The 17854-nt window shown below is 43.2% G+C and overlaps 1 protein-coding gene and 2 pseudogenes across 3 annotated transcripts in view; 2 read left to right on the top strand and 1 right to left on the bottom strand.

Annotated features, from left to right (window-relative positions):
- USF3 (upstream transcription factor family member 3) overlaps window positions 1-9371 on the bottom strand; it is a 58056-nt gene extending 48685 nt beyond the window's left edge. For 2 of the 3 annotated variants that reach the window (XM_032299034.1, XM_032299033.1), the window contains exon 1: window positions 9108-9369. The gene's annotated coding sequence lies outside the window, so the exon portion shown is untranslated. Of the gene's footprint in view, window positions 1-9107 lie in introns of all 3 variants that reach the window. The other variant, XM_032299032.1, reaches the window with a different exon arrangement.
- Window positions 9372-9524: 153 nt separating this feature from the next.
- Window positions 9525-15393, top strand: LOC116565365 (annotated as a pseudogene).
- On the top strand, window positions 15369-16758 carry LOC116565364 (annotated as a pseudogene).
- The last annotated feature ends 1096 nt before the right edge of the window (window positions 16759-17854 follow it).

The following is a 17854-nucleotide window of genomic DNA, read 5'->3' as shown; positions in this document are numbered from 1 at the left end:
CACACACACACACACACACACACACACACACACACACACACACACACTGTTTCTAGTACTTCCTTACTTTTTGGTACTACAAGACACTCCAGACTCATCTTGTGTTTTCCCTGCCCCAATCTTAGAATCAGCTTTCCCTCTAAGAAATTTTTGTTCTTTTCATTAGAGAATGGAATTTAGAAACCAAGATCTAGATGCTGCCTGTTCTCATTGCTACTGGGGTGTCACTGCTTCTGGGCCTTCTCAGCAGACAGAACTATTAAATAAATTTATGTCTATTAACCCAGGTATAGACATAGATCTACATTGGCTTCTGTATCTATCTCTATTTATATTAAAATGAGCATGAGTTGATGCCTATATCTCTGGTTCTAATCTAGCACCACAGGGCTCAGTATAGTCTACCTCCCTGCTTATTTGTAATATCTTTCTGACAGTAAGAAGTCTGGTTCTCAATGTCTACAATTACTTTTACTAATTTGCTCAATCTTAATATCCATATAAAATGGTTCCAGAATGCTAACTCTACTTCTCATGGTTCTTTTAAGATCAATTGACATCATACACATCCAAGGTCCTTTAAGGCAGAAACAACTTTGTCCTTTTATCCCAAGGGCTTAGCACAATATATGCACAATGTGTTACTCAAATGCTTATTGAATGAACAATGGTCTTCTGAAACTAGTATAGCTAAATCTACACAAATGTAAAATATTATTATAGTCATGAATAAGATTCCTTTGTAGTATAACTGTAAAACTGACTCCAGGGTCAGCTAATTCAAAGTTTAATTCCTTGGTCTTATGCTAGTCCCTTGATATACGATCACCTACCAGTAATGTTTTCTCTTCTGTTACTGAGTGGTCCTGAATGCCATCTGTGCAGAGAAGGCCCATTTTGAATTCACTCTCAGCAATCCTAGCCTGTCTCCCATCAATTACTCCTAGAGCAGAGGTTCTGAAAACTGATTGCTCATCAGAATTATCAGAATTCATTTCCAGAGACTGGTTCAGTATACAGGATGTAGTGTTCTTGAGGGCAAGTATTTGAGTGTGTTTCATTCACTGATAAACTCTTAAGTGCCTAGAATCATGCTAGGCACATAGTGAGTAATCAGCAAGTATTTGTTAAATGAAGGAATGGGTGACCGAGGTGAGATGCAAGAATTTTTCAAAGCTCCTGAAATGATTCTAAAGCACAGCCACTGTGGTCATTAACACAGATGCTCTCAAGTCCCCATGTACCCTTCACCTTATATCAATGAATGAGATGGTATAGTGAATAGGAATAGTCTTTGAGGTCAGACTAAGGACCATATCTCAAAGCTGGCAGGTACTGGCTATTTCGTTTTGAAACAAGTACCCTTCAGAGTCTCAGCATCCTCACATTTAAAATTGGGAGAGTCCCACCAACTCCTCAGAGGACTGTTAACGAGTTTACATGATGACACATTTTATGGATCTGGCAAAGTGCCTGGTATATAGCAGGTGCTCAATACATGTTAGTTGCCTTTCTTCCATTTCCCCGTTAATTGACTAAAAAGATAGAAGTCATCTGGTCCAAGTTCCTTAACTGGATTCTACATTTACCGTAACAGAATCTTGTAAATCTATAAATCTATCCTTTCAGGCCTCCAGGACTTCCTAAAGTTAATTCTTTAATCTGAGAAAAAGGATCCTATATTTGATTCTTTCCTTTTTAACACTTTATTTTCTCTCTTCCATCTCTCTTTCCAAAATGCAAGGATTTTCCTCACATTAAACAAGAATTTACTGCCTTTCCTGCCTACAACTCCATTTCTCTCCCCATGTTCCTGTGAAACTTCTCACCTCTCCATCTTGGTCAATCTCTCCTAGACCTTCTGACAGGTCTAGCCAACCAAAGCCGCAGTCAGGTGCCATTTTGCATGTGACATTTTCCTCTTGGCAGGATTTGAGGCTGCTGATCTCTCCCTTTGTTGAAATTCTCTCTCCTAGGTTGTCTTTCTCCTCTCCAATTATGCATTCTCTTTCTCTAACATGAACGCTTATCTTTCTCCTTTGAGTTCCAAAGCTCAACGCTCCTCTTTTTCAGTTTTGCTTTTTCCTTACAAAGGTTCAAATTGTTTCTATGCAAAAGCCTTTATGTTTTTGTAAGAAAGCTACCTTTCAACTCTGACTTTGTCCCAAATCTTTGGATAGGCAGCTCTCTTCAGAACATTATATTTCAAACAAACTAACAAGTCTGTTTGGAAAGTGTTAAATTCCCTTCTCTCTTAAGAGATTTATTTCCAAGTTCTCCATCTTATCAATGACATCAAAAGTTTAACCCGGCTCTAGACCCAAAAATAATCTTCATATCTTCTCACCAAATCCTATCAACTCTTTCATAATGCTCATCTCTTCCCCTTTGTTATGACCACCTTAGACTAGGCCCCATTTTACACACATCTGGCCTTAAGGAGTCTTTCTGCCCTCAGCCTTTCTCCCATTTGATGGATTTTATACCACAACATCTCAACAGTCTTTTCAATTCATCATATTTACTGGGTCCTTTCCTGCTTCAGAATCTACAGTACTATCTCCCACCATCTACTGCATTACATCCAAACTCCAGGTTTTGGCATTCATGACTGTACCTTCTTCACTGGCCAGTCTCACCTACTCAATTCCACCTAGTGTAACACACATAAAAGTAGGGTTTTCTAGCTTATCATGCCGTCTACCCCTCCTTCTTCTTCAATTCATTAGGTTTATCCCTGTGCTCTTTATCAGCTAGTTCACTTTGTGCTAAATCCATGTGTTTTTCCCACTGAAATGACCTTTCCACTTTGCTCTGTTTATCCAAATCCTACCAACCCTTTAAAGTCCAACACAAGTCTGTCCTCCTCTATAAAATTTTCCCTAATATTTCTAGCAAACTAAACCCTCTACCTACACAATGGACTCTATCACTCTCAATACGTAGTAAACTTCCTACATAACATCCCTTTTCTCTCATATATTATAATCCCTCCTTCCCTCTTAGTGCTTGTCCATTAAAAATATCCTTATTCAGAGCTGGGCGCAGTGGCTCACACCTGTAATCCCAGCACTTAGGAGGCCAAGGCAGGTGGATAACTTGAGCTCAGGAGTTTGAGACCAGTCTGGGAAAGAAACAAGGCAAAACCCCATATCTACCAGAAATACAAAAAATTAGCCAGGTATGGTGCTGCAAACCTGTAATCCTAGCTACTCAGGAGGCTGAGGTAGGAGGATGGCTTGAGCCCAGGAGGCAGAGGTTGCAGTGAGCTCAAATTGCACCACTGTACTCCAGCCTGGGTGACAGAGAGAGATCCCATCTCAATAAAAATAAATCCTTATTCAATTTTTTCTATGTAAACACCTAAAATGATTTTTCTCCTGATCTTGCAACTCCCTACAGGTGTCCCCATTCTTCCTCATAACCATCAGCGTTCTTGAACAAGTCGTTTACACTTCCTGCCCTCTCTTCCTCACTTCCCATTCACTCTTCACTCAGCTGTTACCTGACTTTTATTCCTAAAACTGCTTACACGAAGCTCACCAAAAGACTTCCACACTGCCAAATCCAATGAACGCTGCAAGAAATCTCTGCTGTTTTGGCCTTCTGATAATAATATCCTGCCTTTCCTTTGGAGATCTTCTCTGTCTCATTCCTGAAATCAGATGGGACCATCAAACATGGGCTCACCTCTGGGACAGGCATGGGCCTAACTAATAAGACCCCCTGCACAAGGAGGAAAGCTGGCTGAGGCTGAGTCAGCCCCATGGATCCTTGTGATCCTGTGTGCTCTTGTTCTCCTGGCCTTCCCAAGGCTTCATTATTCTATCTTCCTTTCTTTCTGTGAGTTTATCCAGTATCCACTGCCTGCTTAAGTTAGCCAAATTCAATTTCTATTGTTTATAACCAAAGAGAAGTTGGTCCTTCAAATGACACAGAGGTAGATAGTGGTGACACCACAAATTTCTTCTCTCTATTCCCTTCACTTTGGTTTCTGCTGTTTCAGGAATTCCTGAGAATCTTCATTATCCTCTTTAAGCTTCCTCTGATCCCTAGAGCAGCGGTCCCCAGTCTTTTTGGCACCAGGGACTGGTTTCATGGAAGACAATTTTCCATGGACAGCAAGTGGAGCGGATGGTTTGGGGATGAAACTGTTCCATCTAGCTTAGGCATTAGATTCTCATAAGGAGCACGCAAGCTGGATCCCTCGCATGTGTGGTTCACAACAGGGCGCCCACTCCTATGAAAATCTAATGCTGCTGCTGATCTGACAGGAGGGTAGCTCACCTCCTGCTGTGTGGCCTGGTTCCTAACAGGCCACTTGGGGACCCATGCCTTAGAGGTTAGACTAAATACCCTTCTTCATACTCCCAAACATCCTGATACTCCACAATGTCTTAACATGAAATACAATCTATATACTTAATAGTTTTCCCCACTAAGTTATAAGCTTCTAAATGGTAGAAACTTATTACTCCACTACTGAGTGCTAATTATTGAGAATACAAATATGAAAAAAATCATATTATTCATATTACTGAGAATACAAACATGAAAAAAAAATTTCATGTTTGTATCCTCAACAATTAGCCCTCAGTAATTGGGTAATAAATGTCTGCTGAAAGAGTATCTAGTCTTTCCTTTTTTTTGTATTAATCATTACATCATAGATTTTACGTACTTATGTTTAATTTAGCATCTAATGAATACTCCATTGAGTTCCTTAAACAATCTTCCCAATAAGTCTAAAAAGTTCTTATAAGCTGAGTCCACCATTTACTATTTCTGTTTTCTCTTTAGCACCTAACAGTGTTGGGCACATGGTGAATAATAGATACTTGGTGAACTGAATTAAAAACACAGTATTAGCACACTAATAGAAACAACTTATCATGCCCTACTGATCTAATTAAAAGATCTGGCCTTCTGAAGCAGTGCAATTGTACCCATATGGAAATTTTAATGAGAAAAAGAAAAATTATCCAATTGGACAGTTAACCATTTTCTCTTAGCAAGAGTTCCACAAATATTTTATGAATAAGTGTACACCTTTACAGCACAGAGTAAAAAACTCAAGACATACATATGTCTGTGCATATTAGAAGGAAGATTACAGGGCCGGGCGTGGTGGCTCACGCCTGTAATCCCAGCACTTTGGGAGGCCGAGGCGGGTGGATCACGAGGTCAAGAGATCAAGACCATCCTGGTCAACATGGTGAAACCCCGTCTCTACTAAAACTACAAAAAATTAGCTGGGCATGGTGGCGCGTGCCTGTAATCCCAGCTACTCAGGAGGCTGCGGCAGGAGAATTGCCTGAACCCAGGAGGCGGAGGTTGCGGTGAGCCGAGATCGCGCCATTGCACTCCAGCCTGGGTAACAAGAGTGAAACTCCGTCTCAAAAAAAAAAAAAAAAAAGAAGGAAGATTACATATTTAAAGGGTCTGTCACAACTACAATCACTTAGATTCTTAGATTCTACTAACCTTTAACAAATCCATAATAGGAGTATAGGACATAAAAATATTTAATAGCAAAATCAATTAATGCCAAATCAACTTATGTTCAAGATGTATATGGCTATCTTTTTATAATATATAACATGGCAGTCATTTACTTGTTCAAGAACATTAATTAACTGCCTAGTAATCACAAATGCAATGTTAGGTCCTAAGAATACAAAGATAAAAGGAACACAGTTCCTATGTTGGTGGAGTTCTACTTCTGCCATGCTGCAATGGTATTCAAGAATATGTGAATGGTACCTCCCGGGGTTGCTCAACACGGAGGCTCTGATTAGCAGTAAGAGGAGGAAGGCATATAAACACACACTTATGGCAATGTGCTAAGTGCTAACACAGAAATAAGTACAAACTGTTATGAGGCCACGGAAGATAAATAACCTACTAACAAAACAAAGACAAGATACGAAAAAAATCCTGATGTCTATACATGAATTCAAAGCCAGTTAAGGTATGAGGAAGCTGCTAACATATCTAAGATGAAATCAAACCTAAAACTATGGTTGCAGGAAGAGTCAGAAGGGTTCCAAATCAAACCAATCCAACTTAAAGAAAATTTCTGTAGAAGAGATGAAAAATAAAATATTCCTTATCATAATATTTGAGAACAATGAAACACATACACATAGAATTTAAACTGCAAGCATAAAGGGAGTCTTTTAAACAACATGTAGCATAAAAGTTCAAAGGGAATTGATCAATAAGAACTAGAGTAAGCTCTCCAGAAAACCTTCATAAAAGTGTAATTAGAACTATTGTTGGCAGGACAGAAGAACAGGGAAAAGGTGTCCATATCCTGAGAAAGGCCAATGTTTTTAACAAAAGCACTGAGGGGAAAGTTAGACACATGAGTGAAGCCTGATTTGGAAAGGCCCAGAACACAAGATTAGCTTTTGGACGTTGTCCTACTCTCATGGGAGTTCTCAGCCAGGGCTACTGAACAGAATCATCTGGAGAGCTTGAAAAAGTATGCCCATGGTAGAGCTTTACTCCAGATCAAAAGTAAGAGAATTTCTGGGGGAAGTGGCCTGGGCATTAAAGACACACAAGGTGATGCTCATGTGCAGTCTAGATTGAGAACCACTGGGCTAGAGAATAGAGAGGTAAAGCATGAGAGATATGATTAAGTCTCAAGTTTGATTTAAGACTCTGTTTATAAGCAACAAATTTGAGCTGATTACCTGTTGAAGCTTATCTTCTAACCTGAGTTTAAAAATTCTGTTTTCTTAGTGTTTCTTTTCCCTTCTTGACAAGGCTAAGCTCTGAAAATAGGAAAAGTACCCATCAATTTCTCATACATGACTGGTTCACTGAGTGTAGAGTCTACAACTTCAGAATTGTACTTCCATGATGTTCCATAGACGACTAACCTAAAAAATAAGTACTTCAATTCTAAGCTGCACTTACATCCCTACAATGCACTGCTTTTACATTAGGGAATGTTCTAGGCTGCATGTGAATTTTACAAAATCCTAAATACAGAGAGAACCCATTACCTATGTACATCTAAGTATTTTAGCTTAGACCAGGGGAGTCCAATCTTTTGGCTTTCCCGGGCCACATTTGGAGAAGAATTGTCTTGGGCCACACATAAAATACACTAACACTGACGATAGCTGATGAGAGGGAAAAAAAGTCACGTTTTAAGAAAGTTTACAAATTTGAGGCTGGGGACGGTGGTTCATGCCTGTAATCCCAGCACTTTGGGAGGCCGAGGCAAGCGGATCACCTGAAGTCAGGAGTGTGAGACCAGCCTGGTCAACATGGAGAAACCCTGTCTCTACTGAAAAACACAAAAATTAGCTGGGCTAGTGGCATACACCTGTAATCTCAGCTAATCAGGAGGCTGATGCAGGAAAATCTCTTGAATCCGGGAGGCAGAGGTTGCAGTGAGCTGAGATTACACCACTGCACTCCAGCCTGGGCGACAGTGGGACGCTGTCTCAAAAAATAAAAAGTTTGGGCCTGGCGCGGTGGCTCACGCCTGTAATCCCAGCACTTTGGGAGGCCGAGGCGGGTGGATCACAAGGTCAAGAGATCGAGACCATCCTGGTCAACATAGTGAAACCCCGGCTCTACTAAAAATACAAAACATCAGCTGGGCATGGTGGCACGTGCCTGTAATCCCAGCTACTCAGGAGGCTGAGGCAGCAGAATTGCCTGAACCCAGGAGGCGGAGGTTGCGGTGAGCCGAGATTGTGCCATTGCACTCCAGCCTGGGTAACGAGAGCGAAACTCCGTCTCAAAAAAATAAAATAAAATAAAATAAAATAAAAAAGTTTATGAATTTGTCTTGTTGTCTTGGGCCGCATTAAAAGCCGTCCTGGGACGGTGGTTGGACAAGCTTGAATTAGACTAAAGCAAAACGTTAACATTTAAGTATTCATTCTTGCATGGATACATTATACTACTTCTGCTTTCAGAAGTGCAATTACAATGTATTTCACTTATTTTGCAACAAACACTTTCTGAGTACTTAAAGAGAAACAATATATGTATCCCAACCAGTAACTCTGTACTATGTTAAACAAGAGTCCCCTCTGGGAGAAAAAAGTCATCAAGGTGAATGGAGAGTAGGAGAGCCTGTTGATCCTTCGAAAAGTAGGTTTGTCTGTTTGGTTTTCTTTACAAAAGAGCAAACGTGGGAATATGCTTTAGGATCCATGTTACTCACCGTAAGATTTATTCAAGAAATCTGTACGTGTTTATAGGTAAGGAAATTTCTTTACCTACAAAGTTGGCCACGACTGCCTTGTTTTGTGTGGTGTTAGGTTACTATATCTATTTGATAGTAAAAATGTTATGAGAACAGAAGTTGAAATTCTGCATTTTGGTTTATGCAATCTCTTATTTTCAGATAAAGTTAATAAACGCAAAGGACCATATCCCAATGTAATGGGGAAGGCTGGGAGGAGAGGCTTCAAGAGTGAGTGGGGTGAATTCAAATGTCAAAATTGTAAACATGAACAAGAGCCAGGAATTTTATATTTCATCCGGATATATGAAAGTAGATTTCAAGAGTTGGTCATTCACTTGCACTGCTTCTATTCAGAAAGCAAAAGAATGGCTTCTAAAACGAAAACATAAGCCTAACACTTCGATAGAGGAGTGAGAGTGAAAAAAAAAAGCCACATGAGTGAGTCTGACGAATGGGTCCGAAAGAAATTCAGAGGGCAAGGAAAGAAGGCGATGAAGGAGACCGGAGAAGGTGAAGGAGGCGGGCAAAGGCCATCTGGTGTGAACCTGGCTGCCCAGCTCTTTATGCACGTAGGGCAGCGTGGGGCCCCTCTCGCCCCCCGGGCATCTAGGAGCTGGGACGCAGGGCGAGCTCCCCACGGGCCTGGCAGCCCGGGGACGCGGGGCGGCCGGGGAGAAGAGGGGTGCGCACACCGCGGGTGCTGGCACCCCACCAGGTACCGCACGCGGGGGTCCCCAGGAAGCAAGCGCAGTTAGCGCAGCCCTGGCCTCCGGGAGCAGGAAGGGGGTGGGTGGAGCTGAGCCCGGGGCCGCCCCCCGGAGCCGCCCCCGCAGCCCCGGCCCCCGCCCCCCGCCCCGGCTGTCAGCGGCCCCCTCCCGCAGTCACTTACCCGCCGGCTGCGCGGTCTCGGCCGCGGGCGACGGCGGCGACCCCCGCCTGGGTCATGATCCCAGGAGGGGAAGGCAGGAGTGTCCGACCGTCTGGGGGAATCTCTCAGTCCGCAGCCGCCGCCTGCTCCTCCGGGGCTGGGGGAGCGCGGGCCCAGGCCCTCCTCTCCCCCCCCCCCCGCCGCCTCTTTTTTCGGCCACCGCAGCCGCTGCGAGCCCGAGCCCTCAAGGCCGGAGCCCCGGCGGCAGCGCGGCCTCAACTTTCCCAGCCCCCCTCCCCCCCGCCCCTCCCCGCCCCTCCCGCGGCCGCCGCTCAGCAAGCGAACAGCCTACCCTGGGCCCTCCGCGCTCCCGCCTCTGTCACTCAACCCACCAATCAGGCTGCTGAACGCTGCCATAGTAGCCAATAAGAAGACAGAATGCCGTTGCGCTACGCTAGAGGGCGGGAGAAGGCGGAGAGAAAACCAAGGAGTGAACGAGATTCTGGCGGCCCAATGAGGAGGGCCGGGGGGCGGAGGTGTGCAAGTTGGGTTGAAGGAACAGGAAATATTCTTAAAGGTAGAATGACGGACAGGAAGGAAAGCCAGTAGGTGAATGGGAAAGAGGTGGTCCTGGTTCCTTAAAGGGGACGCCTTGAGAACCTAGAAAAGAAGGTGTTTTAAGAAACTTCTTTGTATCTTGCTCTGTGGACTCCTTCCTTATCTTTCAGTAGGAGTTCGGAAGTCGAAAAATGGAAAAGGAAGAGGGCACGAAGGCTTTCGGAATAGTTAGCCCCTCTTAGCGTGGAGGTGAGAAGATGCTTCTTAGTAAAGGTGGAGAAGAAAGGAGATAATCAGACGTCTCCGACTTCTCTATAACTAGAAGATTGTTGCTGACTTGACGCTGCTCGCATTCGTAGGCTGTGATCTCTTGTCATCCTCTGTTTGCAGCAACACACAGATTTCTGCGAACTGGAGATGGTCATGTTCAGAAATGCCCTGGGGGCCTCCCAGCTGGGACAAGGGAGTTTGGCATTGGGAGATGGGGTTTGAAATCTCAAGCCTGGATTACTAAAGACCTGGGTCTTGGAGGGGTAGGGCCACGGGTCACGAAACAGAGACCTGAGTGCCCCCTAACTCCAATATCGGTGTGGAGCCTTTGGAACCGTAATCACAACTCCCTTTTCCACGTTTCGCTTCATATTTTATAACCCCTCCCGAAACAGGTGTCCTCTACCTAGTTGTGGTTGTAGATTTCCAGGCCTTTCCACAACCAGATTTGGAAATATCCCAGATCTTAGATGTCCATGGGCTAACTTCCAGATCAGGTAACTTCCAGAAGGTGCACACAGGGCATGGCATAATGGGAATTACTTGAGCCTGTATACAGAAGCAGCAGCCCTCGCATTGACAAAAAGGGTAAAGGTAAACAGTAGCTGAGTCTTATGTTTGTATAGCAGATTGAAAAGCTGTGATGAAACAGAATGCCTGTAATGTTGCTTATAAACCCGTGGCACTAATTAAACAGGCTAGAAATTTTCTTTGACTCATCCGTCTAGACACAATGAAGTTCTACTTAGCCTTTGAACAGACTTGGCACAACCAAATCAAAGCTGCAGATAAGAAAGATTCTACGAGGCAGAGCCACGACAGCAATGCTAATAACATCACCATAAAATTGTATGCTCAGCCATAGGAAACAATTTCCAATGTGTTCAGAATATTAGATATTTCTGGTTAACAAATCATATCTAGGGTATGCATGATTTCCTAAACAACTGGAATGCATCAATTCTAAAGTAAAGCCACACAAATAGTTTTGATGTTTCATCAAACAGAATTTAACAGTTTATTTAGATCACTTTTAAAAATACACATTAATGCCTTTCTGGCATGATATAGACTTAGAAAAGCAATTTCTGTTTGATAATGATCAGAATATTAGCTTTTTCAATTAATCCTCATTTCCTAAATGTAGCCTAAATCCCAAACAGGGATTTTTCTTTTTTGTTTTCTCTTTTCACTTGTTTTTTATTTTATTTTCTTTATTTCCTTTCCTTTCCTTTTTCTTTCTTTTCTTTTTTCCTGCAACAGGGTCTCCCTCTGTCACCAAGGCTGAATGGTCAGTGGTGCTATAAGAGCTCACTGCAGCCTCCACCTCCCAAACTCAAACAATCCTCCCACATCAGTCTCCCAAGTAGCTGGGACCACATGCCCAGCAATTATTTTTTGTTTTGGGTAGAGATGGGGGTCACATTATGTTGCCCAGGTTGGTTTTCAACTCCTGGGCTGAAGCCCAGGGATCTTTTCCTTGGCTTTACCCATTTACCATCAGTTTCAGATAATCACACCAGTCCTACTTTCAAGCTAGCTGGCAATGCTTACAGTGCCTATAGTGGTGGTAAAATATAATGACCAAGTGAAACTGGTCTATAGGGCTGCTCATTTTTTTCAAGTGGACAGAGTCAATCTGATTTTCACCCACATTGTTGAGATTTTCCAATGGTGCTAAAAGACTATTTGCACGACTTATAAACGCTTCCTTGCACCCCCAGTTTCATATCAAGACCTCTGTTTTTTCCTACTACTGGAGATAAGTGACAGCGGGAGGGCGCTGCTGACAACCGGGCGGCAGCCAGGGCTGCTGGGAGGCCCTGGGCTCCGTTCCACTCATCCCCTTCCTGCTCCCGGAGGCAAGAGCTGGGCAAAGTGCGCCTCCTTCCTAGGGACCGCGCACCCCTCTTTTCCCCGTCGGCTCCACATCCCCGGCTGCCAGGCCGGTAGATGCGCGAGGGGCGACAGGGCTCCCAGGCTGCCCTGGGTGCATAAAAAGCTGGGCAGCCAGGTTCACACCAAATGACCTTTGCCCCACTCCTTCACCTTTTCCTGTCTCCTTCATCCCCTCTTCTTTTCTTGCCCTCTGAATCTCTTTCGGACCCATTCGTCAGACCCGTGTAGCTTGCTTTTTAACTCTCATTTCTCTGTCGAAGTGTTAGGCTTAGAAGCCATTTTCCTTTCTGAATGGAACAAGTTGAATAGCCAGCTTTTTTTTTTTTTTTTTTTTGAGATAAGGGTCTCACCCTGTCACTCAGGACTGAAGTACAGTGGTGTGATCATGTTCACTGCAACCTCAACTCTTGGGCTCAAGGGATCTGCCTCAGCCTCCCAAGTAGCTAGGACTACAGGCACTTGCCACCACACTTGGTTAATTAAAAAAGAAAAAACTGTAGCGACAAGGTCTCACTGTGTTCCACGGGCTGGTCTTGAACTCCTGGACTAAAGAGATCCTCTCAGGCCGGGTGCGGTGGCTCAAGCCTGTAATCCCAGCACTTTGGGAGGCTGAGGTGGGTGGATCATGAGGTCAGCAGTTCGAGGCCAGTCTGGCCAACATAGTGAAACCCTGTATCTACTACAAATACAAAAATGTGCTGGGTGTGGTGGTGTGTGCCTGTAATCCCAGCTACTCGGGAAGCTCAGGGAGGCTGAGGCAGGAGAATCACGTGAACCCGGGAGGCAGAGGTTGCAGTGAGCCGAGATGGTGCCATTGCATTCCAGCCTGGGCGACAGTACGTGACTGCGTCTCAAAAAGAAAAAAAAAGAGAGAGATCCTCTCCACTGGCCCTCCCAAACGACTAGAATTATAGGCATGAGCAACTGCTCTCAGCGTAAATAGCCAGCTCTTGGAATCTACTTCCATATTTCCCAAAGAAACTGCCCAACTTTTACCCAATGTGATCATAATATTTGTTTCCACATTCCCAACAGCAATATATGTGGGCTCCAGATATTCCACAGCATGGCCAACACTTGATACTGTCGCTCTTTTTAATTATAGTGAGTGTAAAATGGTATCTCATTGTGACTTTAATGTCCATTTATTGGCCAGGCGGGGTGGCTCACACCTGTAATCCTAGCACTTTGGGAGGCTGAGGCAGGTGGATTACCTGAGGTCAGGAGTTCGAGACCAGCCTGGCCAACATGGTAAAACCCCGTCCCTAGCAAAATTTCAAAAATCTGCCAAGTGTGGTGGCGGGTGCCTATAATTACAGCTTCTTGGGAGCCTGACGCAGGAGAATCGTTTGAAAGCAGGAGACAGAAGTTACAGTGAGCTTAGGCCACGCCATTGCATTTCAGCCTAGGCAACAAGAGCAAAACTTCATCACAGAAAATAACAATAATAATTAGCCCATTTAAAAATCAATATGCTTATCTTATTGAATTACAAAAAAAAAAATGTAGATGCTTTGGATAAAAGTTCTCTCTCAGTTATGTGTTGTGCAAATATTTTCACCCAGTTACTGTCTTGCTTTTTATTTGCTCAACAGTGTCACTAAAAAAATAAAATAAAATACATGCATACCTCAGGGATATTTTGAGTTGGATTCCAGACCACCACTATAAAGAGAATATTACAGGGCCAGCGCGGTGGCTCACACCTGTAATCCCAGTACTTTGGGAGGCCGAGGAGGGCGGATTGCGAGGTCAGGAGATCGAGACCTCCTGGCCAACAGATGGGTGAAACCCCATCTCTACTGAAAATACAAAAATTAGCCGGGTGTGGTGGCGCATGCCTGTAATCTCAGCTACTTGGGAGGCTGAGGCAGGAGAATTACTTGCGCCCAGGAGGCAGAGATTGCAGTGAGCCGAGATCATGCCACTGCACTCCAGCCTGGTGACAGAGACTCCATCTCAAAAAAAAAAAAAAAAAGAGAGAGACAGAGAGAGAATATTACAGAAAAGCAAGTCACACACATTTTTGTTGGGCAGGCACTGTGGCTCATGCCTGTGGACAGCTTAAGCCCAGGACTTTGAGACCAGACTAGGCAACATAGTGAGACCCAGTCTCTACAAAAAAAAAAAAAAAAAAAAAATTGACAAATAAAAAAATGAGGTGAGAGGATCACTTGAGCCTGAGGTGGAATTTGCAATGAGCCATGATCTCGCTACTACACTTCTGCCTGGGTGACAGCAGTGAGACCCTGTCTTACAAAAAAAAAAAAAAAAAAAAATGGCTGGGCACAGTGGCTCACTCCTGTAATCCAAGCACTTTGGGAGCCCAAGGTGGGTGGATCACAAGGTCAGGAATTTGAGACCAGCTTAACCAACATTAATGAAACCCCATCTCTACTAAAAATACGAAAATTAGCCAGGTGTGGCATGCGCCTGTAATCCCAGCTACTCAGGAGGTTGAGGCAGGAGAATTGCTTGAACCTGGAAGGCAGAGGTTGCAGTGAGCCAAGATTGCACCACTGCACTCCAGCTTGGCTGACAGAGTGAGACTATGTCTCATAAAAAGACACGTCACCACAGATCTGTCGTCAGCGGACCTGGAGCACCGTCTGACAGAAGTCGGCAAAGCCACTGGCCGGCCCGAGTGCTTCCTCATGATTCAAGACGGATTGGCATCAAAGTTTACTTCTTTAACAAAAGTGCTTTATGACTTTAATAAAATATTAGAGAATGGTAGGATCCATGGAAGCCCTTTACAAAAACTCGTGATAGAAAATTTTGATGATGATCAGATTTGGCAACAACTGGAATTGCAAAATTAACCAATTTTACAATACTTCCAGAATGCAGTTAGTGAAACAATTAATGATGAAGACAGGAGTCTTCTCCCAGAGAGTGAAGAACCGGAATGTGAAGAGGATGGTTCAGAGATAGAGGCTGATGACCAGGAGGACCTATAAGACTAAGAGGAGGAGGAAATGTCAGACATGGGTGATGATGATCCTGAAGTGGGTGAGAGAGCTAAAAACTCAAGCAAATTTGATCTGAGGAAAAGCCCAGTTTTCAATGATGAGGATTCTGACCTTGACTTTGATATCAGCAAATTGGAACAGCAGAGCAAGGTGCAAAACAAAGGGCATGGAAAACCAAGAGAAAAGTCCATAGTAGACAATAAATTCTTCAAACTCTCTGAAATGGAGGCCTATTTAGAAAACATAGAAAAAGGCTGGGCGCGGTGGCTCACGCCTATAATCCCAGCACTTTGGGAGGCCAAGGCGGGTGGATCACGAGGTCAAGAGATCGAGACCATCCTGGTCAACAAGGTGAAACCTCGTCTCTACTAAAAATACAAAAATTAGCTAGGCATGATGGTGCGTGCCTGTAGTCCCAGCTACTCGGGAGGCTGAGGCAGGAGAATTGCTTGAACCCAGGAGGCGGAGGTTGCAGTGAGTCGAGATCTTGCCATTGCCCTCCAGTCTGGGCAACAACAGCGAAACTCCGTCTCAAAAAAAAAAAAAAAAAAAAAGAAAACATAGAAAAGAAGAGGAGGAATGAAAAGATGATAATGATGATGAGGAGAAAGATATTGATTTTTTTGAAGATATTGATTCTGATGAGGATGAAATCATACTGTTTGGAAGTAAAAAATGTAAGTCAGGTAAAATTTCCAGAAATCTGAAGTACAAAGACTTTTTTGATCCAGTTGAAAGTGATGAAGACTTAATTAAGTGTTCATTATGATGAGCTAGATTCAAAGAAAGAAGATGATGAAATTGCTGAAGAAGCGCCAGAACTAAGTATTTCGGAAACGGATGAAGATGATGACCTTGAAGAAAGTGAGGACAGTAAACAACATAAAGAAAGCTTGAAAAGAGTGACCTTTGCTTCGCCAGATGACGAGAAAACTGAAGATACAGGTGTTTTAAATGGAAAGAAAAATTCTGATGAAGTTAAATCCTCTTTTGAAAAAAGACAGGAAAAGATGAATGAAAAAATTGCATCTTTAGAAAAAGAGTTGTTAGAAAAAAAGCCTTGGCAGCTCCAGGGGGAAGTGACAGCACCAAAGAGGCCAGAGAACAGCCTCCTGGAGAAGACCCTGCATTTTGACGATGCTATCCGGATGGCACCTGTGATTACAGAGGAAACCACCCTTCAACTGGAAGATATAATTAAACAGAGGATAAGAGATCAGGCTTGGGATGACATAGTACGTAAAGAAAAACCTAAAGAGGATGCATGAGAACATAAAAAGCGTTTACCCTTAGACCATGGGAAGAGTAAATTGAGCCTTGCTGAAATTTATGAACAGGAGTACATCAAACTCAACCAGCAAAAAACAGCAGAAGAAGAAAATCCAGAACATGTAGAAATTCAGAAGATGATGGATTCCCTCTTCTTAAGATTGGATTGCCCTCTCAAACTTCCACTTTATCCCTAAACCACCTGTACCAGAGATTAAAGTTGTGTCAAATCTGCCAGCCATAACCATGGAGGAAGTAGCCCCAGTGAGTGTGAGTGACGCAGCTCTCCTGGCCCCAGAGGAGATCAAGGAGAAAAATAAAGCTGGAGATGTAAAAACAGCTGTTGAAAAAACAGCTACAGACAAGAAATGAGAGCGGAGGAAAAAGAAATCTCAAAAGCGTATGAAAATAAAGGAGAAGGAGAAGCGAAGAAAACTGCTTGAAAAGAGCAGCCTAGATCAAGCAGGGAAATACAGCAAACAGTAGCTTCGGAAAAGTTAAAACAGCTCACAAAAACTGGCAAAGCTTCCTTCATAAAGGATGAAGGTGAAGACAAAGCCTTAAAGTCCTCTCAAGCATTCTTTTTTAAATTACAAGATCAAGTAAAAATGCAAATCAATGATGCAAAGAAAACAGAAAAGAAAAAGAAGACAAGACAGGATATTTCTGATCTTAAATTAAAGCTGTAATATATTTTGAATATAATATAAATATTAATGTGTAAGCTTACATTGTGCCATTGTTCTGTTTTATAATAAAATTCTTGAGAACCTTAAAAAAAATAATAAAACATAAAAAGACACGTCTTGGGAGACTGAGGTGGGAGGATCACTTGAGGCTGGAAAATCCAGACCAGCCTGGACAACAAAGAGAGACACTGTCTGCACCAACAATAAAAAATTTTAAATTAGCTGGTAGCACACACCTGCAGCCTCTGCTACTTGGGAGGCTGAGGTGGAAGGATTACTAGAGTCCAGGAGATTGAGGCTGTGGTGAGCTATTATCAAGCCACTGTACTCCAGCCTGGGCAGCAGAGTGAGACTCCAACTGTTAAATAAATAGATAAATGTTTAAATTTAAAGTGTTTTAAATTATATTAAAATTGGAGTCAGTCTTCTCAAACCCTGTTGCTGCTTTATCAAATAAATTCATGTACTATTCTAATTCCTCTGATGTCATTTCCACAATGTTCACAGCATCCTCACCAGCAATAGAGTCTATCTCATGAAACTACTTTGTTTGCTCATCCATGAAAAGCAACTCCTTAGCCAGATTCGGTGGCTCACACCTGTAATCCTAGCAATTTGGGAGGCTGATGTAGGAGGACTGCTTAAGCCCAGGAGTTTGAGACCAGCTTGGGAAACATGGTGAAACCCTGTCTCTACTAAAAAATTAAAAACGGACTGGGCATGGTGGCATGTGCCTGTGGTCCCAGCTACTCAGAAGACTGAGGTGGGAGGGTTGCTTGAGCCCAGGAAGTCAAGGCTGCATTGAGCCAGTACATACCACTGCATGTCAGCTTGGGCAAGAGAGTAAGACCTTGTCTCAAAAAAATAAAATAAAATAAAAAATATAAACATGATTTCTGAACATAAAAACTCCATCAACTTCAACTTCAGGATATTTTTGTAAGCAATGATACCAGCAATTTAGTCCATCCTTAAATGGGAGACCTGTAAATTTAACCATGTCAATTCAGTCTTTTTTACTAATTATTAACTGAGGAAATGTGGGTGCCTTGGCCGGGCGTGGTGGCTCACGCCTATAATCCCAGCACTTTGGGAGCCTGAGGTGGGTGGA

This window comes from Sapajus apella, unplaced genomic scaffold, assembly GCF_009761245.1.
Source record: "Sapajus apella isolate SASKATOON/1434 unplaced genomic scaffold, GSC_monkey_1.0 scaffold40, whole genome shotgun sequence".
In the NCBI taxonomy this organism is placed as follows: domain Eukaryota; kingdom Metazoa; phylum Chordata; class Mammalia; order Primates; family Cebidae; genus Sapajus; species Sapajus apella.
This window is presented reverse-complemented; position numbering and strand designations above follow the sequence as displayed.